Source organism: Centropristis striata, chromosome 17, assembly GCF_030273125.1.
Source record: "Centropristis striata isolate RG_2023a ecotype Rhode Island chromosome 17, C.striata_1.0, whole genome shotgun sequence".
In the NCBI taxonomy this organism is placed as follows: Eukaryota; Metazoa; Chordata; class Actinopteri; order Perciformes; family Serranidae; genus Centropristis; species Centropristis striata.
The window spans coordinates 18,210,253-18,224,555 of NC_081533.1; the positions used below are offsets into that span (position 1 = coordinate 18,210,253).

Genomic DNA, 14,303 nt, shown 5'->3' on the forward strand with positions numbered 1-14,303 from the left:
ATTTTAACATTATAATGAAACACTATACTATAACTGTTTATACTTTTGATGGTATTTTTATGGCATATGACATTTTTTGACTGTTTTATTGTGTACTGCGACATCTCTATGATATGTTATGCTATTGCATTATATTTTGTGAATTCTAGTTTTTTTCTTATTTTTGTAAACATTTTTATGGCATACTGTACTATGATATGTTTATGGCATTTTGTTTTATTGCTTTTGCAGATTATAATACATTCATGACATTTTACATAACATCTTTATAACAAACTATGCTCTTACATTTCTATAACATACTACACTAAAATTACATTCTTCTGGTATACTCTACTAGGGCATTAGGATTTTTTATTACTGATAAATTCTTATACTTAAGTATTTTTTTGTGACATTTATCATGACACAATATATCATAGTCTTGTTTCCATCAACTTATTTCTCTGCAGATTTCAAAGATTCACATGAGAAAACTTTGGTGGAAATACAAATATTTGATAAAACTTTTTAAAATGCGCATACAAGTTTATACTCTTGCTTGATATGGTTTTTGTTTTTTCCGAAAAAATAGTCAATGCACTAAACGAGAGATAGAAATGCTTTTTCCAAATAAGTAAGCGAACATCTAACTCACATGTCTGATCAGCTGTTTCTGACACAAAATAACAATTATAAGTTGCATCGTTGAATCACATTCCTGAAGACTTTCCATTTTCTCTCATTGGTGGCCAAAGTTGTCCGATTATTAGCAACCTCTTTTTTGTTGTTCTTTCTCTTTTGCTCAATCTCTTCTTCTTCTACTGTTTACTGACGGATTAGCCTACAGTAATACATTATACTGCCACCTTCTGACCAAAGTATGTTCATGCAGCTTCGTTTATTTGCGCCTAAACCAGTTCATGGAAACGTCCCTAATTTGCATTTTCTATAATGAAACATTTCAAAACTTGCTTTAATGGAAACACGACTAGTGACTTTGATATTATACTAATGCTTTTTACATGAGTTTTTTTAATGCCATAGTATACTGTAAAAAAAAAGTTTGACACAGTCTTCATTGAAATAAGGTAAAGTTGCTGCTGTGTAGCTTGGACATTTAAATTAACTTTGCCATTATCAAGATTTATAGAGCCATTACTCTTTAGGCCCATTCATATTGTTAGTACAACAGGAATCTCTGAACACTCAGTCCTCCGTGAGAAGACAAACACTCATCAGGGCATGTCAGCGGACATATTGAGAGAGTTAATGTTGCGTTGCTGATGTACGGTTAAGTGTGTGTGTGTGTGTGTGTGTGTGTGTGTGTGTGTGTGTGTGTGTGTGTGTGTGTATTCAGCAGTGTGGAGATAATGATGATGTTTGTATCCTTAGCTCTCCTTTTTACTGCCAACTTTAATGTAATTAGCAAATCATAACAGACTATTATCAGCATATGAGCACATTTGAACGTGGAAGAAAAACACAAATAAAGACACCATGAGAGCACCAGAACAGCTGCAGCCCAAAGAGAATAAAAGCTGCATCGGGGGGCAAAAAACAAGATCAAGGCGTTTCCTCTTGAGATGCCTGGAGGCACCGACTGCAAGAGGCTCTTTGTGTGTTTGTGTGAGACATTAGGGGTCCTAATCGAGTTGGGCTGAACAAGGCCAACGACCGAGGCCCAATGACCAGAGCAAAAAAGGTCAGCGGCTCCAGTTTATTGGGTTGGTTTGGAAATGCTACAAAAGCCTGCAGGCTTTGACCATTTGCAACAAATCACTTCCGACAGATAAACCGATCAGCTGCTATTTGTGGAAGCATAACATTTACTTAGAAGCCACGAGGTTGTAGGTTCAAGCTTCAGTGGGCCAGTTAAGAGATTGTTGTTCAACACTTAGTGAAGCCGGACTCAACACTTGATGTTACGTACTTGTGTTGTGACCCAGTGTAACCTTGGTTTTATTAAGATTAATATTAACATACTGTAACATACACAGTCTGCTATGACCTTTATGCTGTTTAACTCAAGGGAAGCAGAGACATTTACCCTACAAATGACTCATTTCCGTGTCCTTTATGTTCTCTGTTGCTCTGCCAGATATCACCTGAAGAACACGAGCTACTGGAATCTCATTTATTGCTCTTCACTGCACAGAATGAGATTGATTGAAACATGAGGAAAAGACTGGCATGAATAACAATATGATGTAGTGAGGACAACAAGGACGATTAACCGATCGATAGTCAGTGGGAATATGAATGGTTCTGTGTTAACATGTTGGATGAATGAATGAACCCCTTGGAGTCTCATCACAATCTCACCTACAGGTGAATCTCAATACATTAGAAGTAGTAGTTAAAAAATAGTTTATTTATGTCAGTAATTCAATTTTAAAAAAGTGGAAATAACACATTATATAGATCCATTACACACACAGAATGAAACATTTCATGTCTATGAATATGGCTTACATTTAACACCAAAGACCAAAAAGTTTAATATTACAAAAGACCAATTTTAAAAAGTCTGTTTAATATGTAAATGTTGGCCTCTGAAAGTATGTCCATCTATATGACTCAATACTTTGTTGGGGCTATTTGACTTGAACTACTGGAAATTGACTTTTCTATGATATTCCAATTTATTGAGAGTCACCTGTATTTGATCTGGTAATTACTTTTTCACTTTGACTTACTGGATCAACATTTTTAACCCAAAAGAAACAAACAAAACCAATTTAAACTAGGACTGCAAGCAGTACTGAACGGGCCCTCGCAGTACACGCGTGTCGGGGCATGCTGTCGTCGGGGTGTGTGTGTTACAGGGGCCAGTCTATACCACCCCTATGAATTTCATTGCCTTAAGTGTTAAAGTGTGGACACGGTACCAAATATGAAATTAGACTGCCACCACAGTGCCACCGAGGGGCCGATCAATAAAACCTTAAAGGGTTATCCTCAGGAGGGCATTGACAATAATTGTACCAAGTTTTGTATACTAATGCACAAACTATCCCTTTAATCCTCATACAGTGTCTGAAGGAGGACTCTTAACTGATATGTATAAGTTAGAAGAGGCAGGTAGCAATGGTGGAAAGTAACTATGTACATTTACTCAAGTACTGGACTTAAAGTACAATTTTGAGGTACTTTTATGTACATTTTATGTAACTTTATACTTCTACTCCACTACATTTTGAGGCAAATATTGTACTTTTTACTCCTCTACATTTAGCTTACAGCTTTAATTACTTTTCAGGTCAATATTTAAAATGAAAACATGATACATTTAAAATGATTACCTATTTTTATAAATTAAACCACTTAAAAGTTTATTAGGTAGTTAAAATGAGCGGAGTGGAGTCATTTCACAGTGTGGTATTAGTACTTTTACTGAAGTAAAGGATCAGAATTCTTCTTCTTCTACTTCTTTTTCTTTTTTATTGATTTTTTTTTCATAATTTTTTAAAAACATTTTATTTTATTTTATTTATTTTATTTATTTTTTCTGCGCATGCGCGGCCCCGTCGCGTTACTGCGCATGTGCGGCCCCGTTGCGCTACTGCGCATGTGCGGCCCTGTCGCGTTACTGCGCATGTGCGGCCTCGTCGCGCTACTGCGCATGTGCGGCCCCGTCGCGTTACTGCGCATGTGCGGCCTCGTCGCGCTACTGCGCATGTGCGGCCTCGTCGCGTTACTGCGCATGTGCGGCCCTGTCGCGTTACTGCGCATGTGGGGCCGCGTCGCGCTACTGCGCATGTGCGGCCTCGTCGCGTTACTGCGCATGTGCGGCCCCGTTTCGCTACTGCGCATGCGTAACAAAGCCGCACATGCGCAGTAACGCGACAGGGCCGCACATGCGCAGTAACGCGACGGGGCCGCACATGCGCAGTAGCGCGACGAGGCCGCACATGCGCAGTAACGCGACGGGGCCGCACATGCGCAGTAGCGCAACGGGGCCGCACATGCGCAGTAACGCGACGGGGCCGCGCATGCGCAGAAAAATAAATAAAATAAAATAAAATGTTTTAAAAAAATTATGAAAAAAAAATCAATAAAAAAAAGAATAAAAGAATAAAAAAAGAAAAAGAAGTAGAAGAATTCTGATCCTTTACTTCAGTAAAAGTACTAATAAAAATAATTAAATTAAATTAAATTTTAAAAAAATTATAAAAAAATAAATTAAAAAAAGAATAAAAGAATAAAAAAGTAGTTACTTTTTAATTGTTTTTATACAAGACTGACAAAGCAAATTTGACAGTTTGATTTGTAAGTACCAATTACTTATTCAGTAGATGTAATTTTCTTTTTGTGGTTGTTTTGTTGTTATTTATATCTCTTTGTAGTCATTTTGAGTCTTTTGGTGGTTACTTTGTGTCTCATTGTAGTCGTTATGTGTCTTTATGATTTGACTTGAAATGTGGAAAACTTCAAAATGTTCATACATTTAGAGTCACTTATAGTCATAGTATCATTTGATCTATTGTTATTATAACAATATTTATCATTGCAGCTATGAAAACTCTTTTAATCAAGTGCCCACTGTAAACTAAACTAATCATTTTCCCTTTGCTTCAGTTGGAGGTTATTGTTCTTATGAATTGTGCCTATAGACTCACCTGTGGCTCAGAAACATGACTCCAGGAGCTTTCCTCTATCATTCTATAGAAACCTTGTTTAGTCTAAATGAATAGGAGACTGCAGGAGTGCAGTAAATGCTCACGTTATGGTTGTTGGAAATCAGATACATCACACTAAGGCTGAAAAAACAATAATGTGCTGAATGTTCTTGCAGAATTATTAATGTACTCAAGACAGGAACCTGCCACAGAGCTGTTGCTTGAAAATAATGCTCTCTCCTGGTTCCTGCATATTTTATGAAATTTAGTCTTTATTTCTGCTGAGTCCAATAAAAGAAGCAACGGGATCGGTGATAAAGTACCAAAAAGCAGAGGGCAAAATTACCTTGCATGAATAATAAAACAGTTTGAGTTGTTTGAATTTGTTTTCTGACATATACAAGACTGACAAAGCAAATTTGACAGTTTGATTTGTAAGTACCAATTGCTTATTCAGTAGATGTAATTTTCTGAGAGGCGAAAGGCAGAAGGAGATTTCAGATAATTGAACCAGTACAAAGAACAGAACGTGTCGGGATCTTTATTCACTGCCTCTGTTGCCATTGTTCTTTGAACCCGATGTACCCGTGAAAGACTCGTACAGTTATATAATGGAAGTAGAGCAGCATTTCTATGCTTCCTGTACAGTACGTTCTTTCATAAAGTGACAGGGTAGAAGAAGAAAAGGCTGATCTCAATTCAGGAGAAATATTAAGTCCAACTCCTGTCAAGTCTCAAGTCTCAAGTCTCGTGGAAGCCACAGACTGTATAAAAGAACTTTTAGTTCAACCACACACTGAACAAGACATTGTTAGGTGATGTCAGGTTATGTTTTCAACTTTCATAAACTGAAAAAAACACTGTGAAATGGCCAAAGTTGTTAGACACAGTGCATCATGGGAGTGAAATGTAAATCACAAGGCAGCCGCACCTTAAAACATACCGATTTATGATCTATTTACAAAATGATCATACTGTAATGAGAAAGACTTTAAATTAGCGATTGAGACCTTACACTCATTAGCAAAATGTTTACTGAAGTAATAAATCAGGTGAGAAGTAGGGCAATATTCCTATTGACTGTTATGGATTTGAACTTCTTTTTGCAACCAGTGGAGTCGCCCCCTGCTGGCCGATAGATAGAATGCACATATGCATTGGCTTCACTTTGTTTTTTGACGCAGAGGTTTGGTCAAAGCAAGTCTCAAGTCAGTTAAAACACGTCCTAATCAAGTCTGAAGGCTTATCAGGCTCCCTCCCACTCTCCGGATCGGACTGTCTGTCATCACCGTCAGATACTGTCCCGGTCCACTTCCAGACTTTTCTCTGTCCTGGATCACAAATGGTGGAAGGAGCTCCCCACAGACATCAGGACCTCAGACAGCCTGGACATCTTCCACCAGGCTGAAGACCTATCTCTTCCAACAATACCTCGGCTAAGTCATGGTCACCTAACATATATTTTTTGTAAAAATGCTCTTCTTTTCCTCTTCTTCAGCATATAGCACTCCTGTAGCGATGACAGTTAGCTCTTAAAGTTATGTACTTTCTTGATTCCTGTGGTCTAAGTCTAGTACCTTCAGGTTGAATGCACTTATTGTAAGTCGCTTTGGACTAAAGCATCAGCTAAATGACATGTAATGTAATGTAATATCAAGCTATCCTATCTACCTGTATGATTTTGTTCCAGGTCAGTGTTAATGTCCACAGTCACCCATATTCAAAATATGTGCAATCTCTATTAATAATCCCTTTGTGTGAAAGCTCTTAATTTGGACCTTTTACAGGTCTGATCTGTAGCACACTGTGAAAAAAATAAATGTGTAGTGTATTTCTCTTCCAAAGCATTCACACTGCCAAGACTGGGGATACCAGATTCTTTCCTGCAGAGATGTTTCTGCTGTGGATACAAGCTGGTTCTCTGCTCCCATCAACCATCCATAGAAGCTATGCAGCTTAGAAGCTCTAAGCCAGGGGTTCTCAAAGCATTGATGACTAATAAATCATCATTTCAGTGATCCAGCATATGAATCAGGGCCTTACTATAATATGCCATTTTTAAACACATCACTTTTTTTAAAATCACACACTGTAATGACATTTTTTCATCGCATTCTATTCTATTACCATACACTACTTTTCCTTTTCTTTCACTGTTTAAGATAATTTATTATTGTGTGATTTCTTTGAAAATCATGTCGTTTCTAGGGCGTATGACAGATTTTTGACTATCTTCAAGGTACTATAATAATGGTGTTTTTTAAATATATTTTTACTTTACTATTAAAATTTGCTAGTCTAAATCATTTCTTGGCAAAATGCATCAGCAGACAATACTTTGGGCATTTCAATCATTTTTAGGCATTTTAAAATTTGACCAATTTCGACAGAAATCGACATGCTACAGCATGACTTTTAGACATCCCACAATATGGTGTTTTTCTGTCATCTCTGGTACAATTATACCATAACACGCATCAACAGACTCTAATAAGGCAATTTTATGAATTTTGGGCACTTAAAATTTTAAGACCTGTCTAGTAGACCTAGAGAACACTAAACGGGCACATCCAAACTTTATTTAATGCCATAAATAATTTACAAGAAAAATAATTATTACAAGAAGCAAAATTAGCGCCTGAGGAAACAGGCACTGTCCTTGAACACTTTCCATACATCTTTTCTGTACATACATTGTGTCTTTACATGTTTATATTATTATTACAATCCACATCACCTAAATATAAAGAAAATGTATTTACAGATATCAAAATAAAAATTCAAGGAGGGGACGATTGAAATATCTCTACAAAACACCTACCAAATATCTATTTTTTTGTTTTTTTTAATTGCAGTTTTGGGAAAATGCCTATGTGCACACACACAATTTGGAATAATAATAATAAAAAAAGATTTTAACCACTTCAGTGAGTAAAACATGAAAACTTCAAACTTGTTTTTAACATACATCATTTTCACAAATGATGGCCATGAGAGCCAGCAGTCAGTTCTGGGAGACATGTGTTGTTGCACAGTGATAAAATACATAGTTCATAGTTTCCACTTAGCTGGAGTGCTACTCATCAATCCAGATTGTTTCAGAGGAATTGTACTAGAAAGCAGTGTTGAACAGAGTACCAACTCATCCTAAAACTATCTAGAATGATAAAAAGCTCTACAGGTAACTGTGGGGGAACTCTCTAAGAAAATCCAATAATTTTCACCATCTTCTCTGCTTTGTATTATTTATGACAACTTTTGCAGAGTAAATCCTATTCCATATTAACTTTGAAGAACAGAAAAAACAATAGCAGCATTGAGATTTTGTTCATGATAAACACCGATCCATTAGTTACCCCCAGGAAAAATCATTATGCAGAAGTATTAATTATCCCGTTCTCAGTTCTCAGTGAGCGTTCTGAGTAAGACTGGATGAAAAGTTTCCCCAAATATGAATCTATTATAAAAGTGAGTTTGGTGAATCCACTGATAGAATAACTGCGTGTGAACTCCTGGTGAGAATAAAGACCGTTCCTGCTTCCCTCTCCTGCCTCATCCTTCCAAACAAGGACAAAAAGAGCATACTGCGTGTTCAGAGTGTGAGATAACTCTGCTGTGGTTTATCAGTGACTCAGCTCAGCTCTGGCACATCTTCCTCATAGTTAGCCCGGGGCTCCGGTCTGACATAATGCCATTTAATGAGATGCCCCAGTCCACAAAGATCACCAAGACTGAAATGTTGCTCCTGATCCTGTGCCAAACCTTTGTGAGACGGTTGAATCTGGATCTAAGAATGTCTTGAGTGGATCTAGTGGATCCTCAGAGGATCTTTTGGAAACAGTGTTAACTGTTTAACTTTACAGTTTGATGCAGTATGCTGGTCTTAAAACACATCCCGCTGAGATCAATAGTTCAGAGATGGAGAACTCAGTGTGGCGTCCCCTTCCTCCTCAGCTCCAGAGTGTGCAGGCCCTCCTGCCGGCCCAGGGCGTGCTGCGTCCCCACTTTGTGGGCCGTCTCTGTGGCGGTGATGTCTATCTGGGCGTACTTGGTGGAGCTTTTTCCTGTCAACATACAAAAACAGACCTTCAAGTAAGTCAGAGAAAGTGTAATCATTTGGTAGCAAATAGAGCTGAAATGATAGTGGACCTGACAGTGAAATTAAAGTTTTAAAATGAAAGCTTTTAATTTAGACCTTTCATAGCCTGCTTTGTAGCACACTGAAATTAATGTTTCTCTTCCAAAAGCTCTCAGTGCCAACTGGGCTCCCACATGCTTCCTGAAAACATGTTTTGACTGTAGATACAAAGAGAGTCTCTCTGCAGCCAAGGCCCAAAGACTGTCAGCATCACAGGGTGAAATTAAAAAAGGATTTATAATGTTTCCTAACACAATACATTTTTGTGTTCCTGTTATTATGTCCACCTCCTGCATGTATGTATGTAACATAGGAGTAAGAAAACATCTGCATCATGGTGAATATTGTCATGTGTGGCTGTGTTGGAGGTCTTTAAGGTAAACTGATATTGATTTGATTTCAGTTTTAAGTTAATGTTAAATCACGCAGCTGTTTAAGTTGAAGGAATAACAATGAGTAAAATATGAACGCTTTTAAACTAATTAAACATTTTATTAATTTTGTATCCAAAGAAATAATAATGAAGCAGCATTATTGATTGGCTAATTAAATAATTTCCAATTATTAGTTCAGTTTTGGGTTTGGATGTGATATTACTCATGTGCCTGTCTGTTAGATATGAAGCTACAGTCAGTAGCCGCTTAGCTTAGCTTAGCTTAGTTTAGCATAACGACTGAAATCTGCTAGAACACCAAAAGTTGGACAAACTTTATTTAAGATAAAAATAAAAAAAACAGTAAAGTGGACATATTTGGGATTTGGACTATTGGTCAAACAAAAAAACACTTTTCAAGACAAGGAATTTGGAACGGGCATTTTTCACTATAAAAATAATCATTAGTTGCAACAAACTAACACCTGATCCTTTATGACGACACAGCAGAAGAACATGCAGAAGATTCACATGAAGACTGTGTGCCGTCTTTCAGCATGTGGTGCCTTCCTTGTGTGAACAGATAATAATGGAGGCGTCAGGGTCTAATGGCTGAAGCAGTGATCGCCCTGCATTAGCATGAATATCATTGTCGTCTCCTGCTTCAGTTTTGTGTTTTACAGGCTCATAAATTTGAGGAAATCTCAACCAGCTCCTAACAACACGTCCATAGTCCCTGGAGGAGGATCCATTAGAGCAGTGAGTTGAATGGCCTGTGACCCTCTTTCATGGGACGCTCCTCCTCCCTGGTGACAGATTAATGATATAAACTCTACTGCTGACATCAGATATTAACCTCTCATGACGTATTCCTGAGAGCAGTGAACGCTAATAGCCGACTTGTCTGTCAATTACGGCTCACTACCGCGTCTCCGATGGCGAGGACTCAGCTGTCTGTTAGTGGGACCAGAGGAAACCAGATTCCTGTAACGCTGCTCCAGTGAAATAGAATTACAGAACAATCGTGTATGGAGAGCCACTTTTCATCCTGACATCGATCTCCTGGCTTGTTTTAAGATGGCTCTCTTATATCTGTCGGCAAGATTTGAAATATTGTTTTTCCACGAAGCTGCACCGATCAGAAACCTGAGCAGGACGAGAAAAGCCTCGTAGACTGTGAACAGTCATAAGGAGGACATTAGGGCACGACTGGGGTCATTTTACTTTAACTTTAATCAAATCAGGATGTGGATTTTTCTTTCAGACCTTTGCATTAGAAAATCTGCTTACATTTAATCTATTAAAGACGCTCATTTAGTGATTCTCATGAATCTTTCATGGTTTTCTGATGAGGATCTGAATATGCATTTAAAGGCGTTCATGATGACAGGGTGTCCATTTGGGCATTGCTCTGCCACAGATTTATGCACTTATTAACATTCATACAGGGAACCAGTGCATTAATAGCAGGATTTAATAACGCTGTCTAAAAATAGCAGTGGGGTTTAATGTCTGTATGAGTGTGTCTCATTCTGGTAGAAGAGGCTGAAGAAACGTACAGGAGAAGGTTTGACTACTTCACAAAGCATTCTCAAGTAAAAAATGCTTCTTAAGGAACACTTTTTTCTTAAACTTTGCTCTTCAGACAAAGTTTAAGAAGATTTGGTATTCATGAAGAAATTCTTATCTGTTCTTTAGTTTTTTTTCTAAGTTAGAACTTGAGAACAAATGAGATTCTTGAAAACAAAGTTGTCACATTTCTTCTCATATTTCTTCACAACTTCAGGAGAAGTCTTAAACAGCTACAGTGAAAAGGTTAGTCTTGATATGGATTTACTTGAACACATTTGACATTTATTTGATTTCTTTAATATTTAGTTTAGCCTACAACAATGTGTTAACAAAGTTTGTTCATTGAAGTTGGTCAGAGTAGTTTTTGTGTGAATGTATCACATCAAGCTTATTCTGCTTATTATTCAGCTTATTCAGTTGACATATATAATAATATAAATATAATAATGTAAATGTCTTCCAGTCTGTGTGACATGTAGGCCTGTTCCTAGATTACACTACAATGTTCTCTTAGTAAATCACTGAGGCAGTTGCTGTATTTGATACTACTTCATTCATCACTATGAACATATTATTTTAGCAGGCCGAGTTACTGAAAACCATCAAAAGTATTACTTTTAGATGGAAGTTCTTTGGGTGGCAGCTAGGGAGCAAAATGCACCAATAGGCCTCTGAGAGACAGAATCGATCACGTCTTCATTAGACAACAGAGGCTCTCTAGGCCCACAGTTGTTTTTCTGGCAAGTGATCTTAAGTGAAAAATCTAAGAACTTCCTAAGTGAGAAAACTAAGAAGTTCATTCTTATGGACAATTTTAGGAGCATCTTTTTTTTTGTTGTGTTATCTGAGGAAGACTTTAGTAAATCCGGCCCCTGGTGTTTATATGTCTTATGTATATTTTATATGTCTCTCTGTTTGTGGACAGAGTTCATCATTGGTGCAAGTTGCAGTTGCCAAACTTTACAGTTCTGTAGTTGAGATCACAATGAAGGCCAAGTCTGAAGATGGACGGGTCGGAGCTGAAGTAGGATGCTCTCACTTTAAACCACTGTGGACTTAAAACAGGGTCAAAGTGATTAAAGGAAGGGCCATGTGGGGTTTGTTCCAGCCAAGCAGGAGGACACCTGATCCAACTATTCAACTGGACCCAGTCATGGTGGAAAACTCACCCAAAAAGATCTGTTTCTGTATTGCTTTCAAATGTTTTCAACCCTGACTCTGTCAACTTGCTTGCTGAGTGAAAAGGTAAAAGCATTACCGCTTTAGAAAGAAACCGTTTGTATATCAGCACTAATTAACCTTCTGAACCCCACAGAACACCAGAGGGTTTGAAAGGCATGTTTATTGCCAAAATCACACCATTTTTAACGCTAGAAACTGTAAAAACTGAAATTACTGATGGACTTTTACATTTCCTAAAGTCCTTGAACAATTCATGTCTAATGAAAGCTTCAGTCAGGAAGTTTAAAAAATGTTTTCTCAAATGAAATTCTTCCAAAAATAAACCAGTGGCTCTAAGCAGATCCTGTAAAAACATGAAACTCTGTGTTGCTCTGCTGGGAAGCCAACAGTCACATCACAGAAAGGCTCTTTACACTGAGCTGTTTTCTATGTCATACCTATTTAAGGCATTGTAACTGTTATACTGCACAAAATATATTTTAATGTATCCCTACTTGTAGCCATGATTGTGCTGTTTCCATAGAGGTGCTGCAGTAAAAAGCGTTAAGAAGCTGCTGGGGTTCAGAGGTCATGCATCATGCTTCTTACTCTGAGAGGGCAGGTTGGGGACGGTCCCTCGGGGGCCCGGCTCCTGCAGCTCCAGCTCCATGTAGTTGAGCTGCTTCTTGGATGTGGGACTAACAGGAATATTGACGTAGGTCACACAGTCGGAGCGAGGCCTTTCTGCTGGCGTTGCCTCCGGGGGGAAGAGGAACACTGGGCCTGTCGGTCCAACAGGAACAACGTGTTAATTGAGCTCAGGAGGAGCTTTGTTCATTTCTCTCATTTGCTTCTTTTAAGAAGTGCTAACTTATTTTTATCAACAAAATCTCAGAGGAGACCGAAACTCATTCTGCTAACAAGATGTTTCTTTGTAGCCACAGCCGGAAAGCTAATACTGCCAAATAACTCATCCAAAACCATTCAGACACATAAAGAGGCCTGCGGCTGCGTCTGGATGACTGTTTCTTTATTACAATCAACACAGACACTTATTTCACAGCATTTTGAATAACCAAGTGTTTTGCTTTGGGATTGCTTTCCATCTTTCTCCACAGGCTGTGTTCATTGTAATAAAAATATGTCGCTTTATTGCCACAGAACGGCTCTTTTTATGTGTTTTAATAGTTTTTGGACAACAATGGAGTTCTCTGGCTCTGAGGAATACGCTCCAACACGCTGTGGCTGCAGAGACAATACAGAGTCAGATACATTTGTCTTTTTGTGGGATTTTTTTATAATAGTAAAAAGATAAAATAACACCAGGCACTTATTTGAAAGGAGGGGGGTTTGTTTTTCTCATTGTGACCTTAATTAAAAGATAATAATGAAGAAATCAAGGATATTATTTTACCACTTTGTCACTATAACCTTCATGTAGAAGCTGGAAGAGTTGCTCCTCCAGGGTTAGTAACTCTTGAGGTCCTTATCAACAGCTCCGTGCTAATTAAAGTGGTTCAGATAGAGATATCTGCATTAGAGTCACTGCTGGGATCAGCAGCTACACTGGCACACATAACAGTCTATTTCACTCATTTGCTCTTTCCTCCCAGAGGGTAATTGAACATAATTAACTGAAAGGCCCAAAGGATAAATTATGAGATGCATTATGGTCATTTTGTGTTATGAGGCAGTAGAACTTATTGCCCTTTTAATTCTGCCACCAGCAGATCCACATGTGAAAACATTCTGGAGCGTTTACTGACCAAAATTCATCATCCCTTAAATACAATTTATTATTTTCCAGGTAAAACCCAAAAAAGAGCACCCACAAAACTAATGCTATGCTGTAGATGAACAGCATTAATTATTTTTCAGATGCAATAAAGTATAAATACCACACCATCGAAGGGAAAACTGTCAAACTTCAGCTCCAGAGGCTCTATTCAAATGAGGCACTGAGAAATAAAATGAAGCATGCCAAATAGACAGCAAAAGAACTACGGTAAATAAATTATGTCTTGGTTGCAGCCAATATCTGGTATGAACACAATGAATCATGGAATATACAGTCATGGAAAAAATGATTAGACCACCATTGTTTTCTTCAACTTCTGTTTCATTTTAATGTCTGATACAACTAAAGATACATTTGTTTGGACAAATATAATGATAACAACAAAAATAGCTCATGAGAGTTTAATTTAAGAGCTGATAGAGACATTTTCCATGGTTTTCTTGATAATAACCAAAATCATTCATCATTCATCAATCATCATCAAGAAAACCATGGGAAATGGCTCGATATCAGCTCTAAAATTAAACTCTTAACTCTCTAAACAAAAAGCTATTTTTGTTATTAAAAAGAACAAGAAATAAATACATGGTTAATACAGCAGTATGTAGAAGCTCTTTAACTGAAATTATAGTTTTAATGCTAAAATATAATTCTTATTGT

General features: G+C 37.6%; 1 long non-coding RNA gene across 1 annotated transcript; it reads right to left on the reverse strand.

Moving 5' to 3' along the window:
- Positions 1 to 7,361: 7,361 nt before the first annotated feature.
- Positions 7,362 to 12,578, reverse strand: LOC131990159 (uncharacterized). The gene is made up of 2 exons (XR_009396030.1): positions 12,455 to 12,578; positions 7,362 to 8,665 (listed from the first exon to the last, which is right to left on the reverse strand). It is a non-coding gene; the product is annotated as an uncharacterized LOC131990159 (long non-coding RNA).
- Positions 12,579 to 14,303: the final 1,725 nt, after the last annotated feature.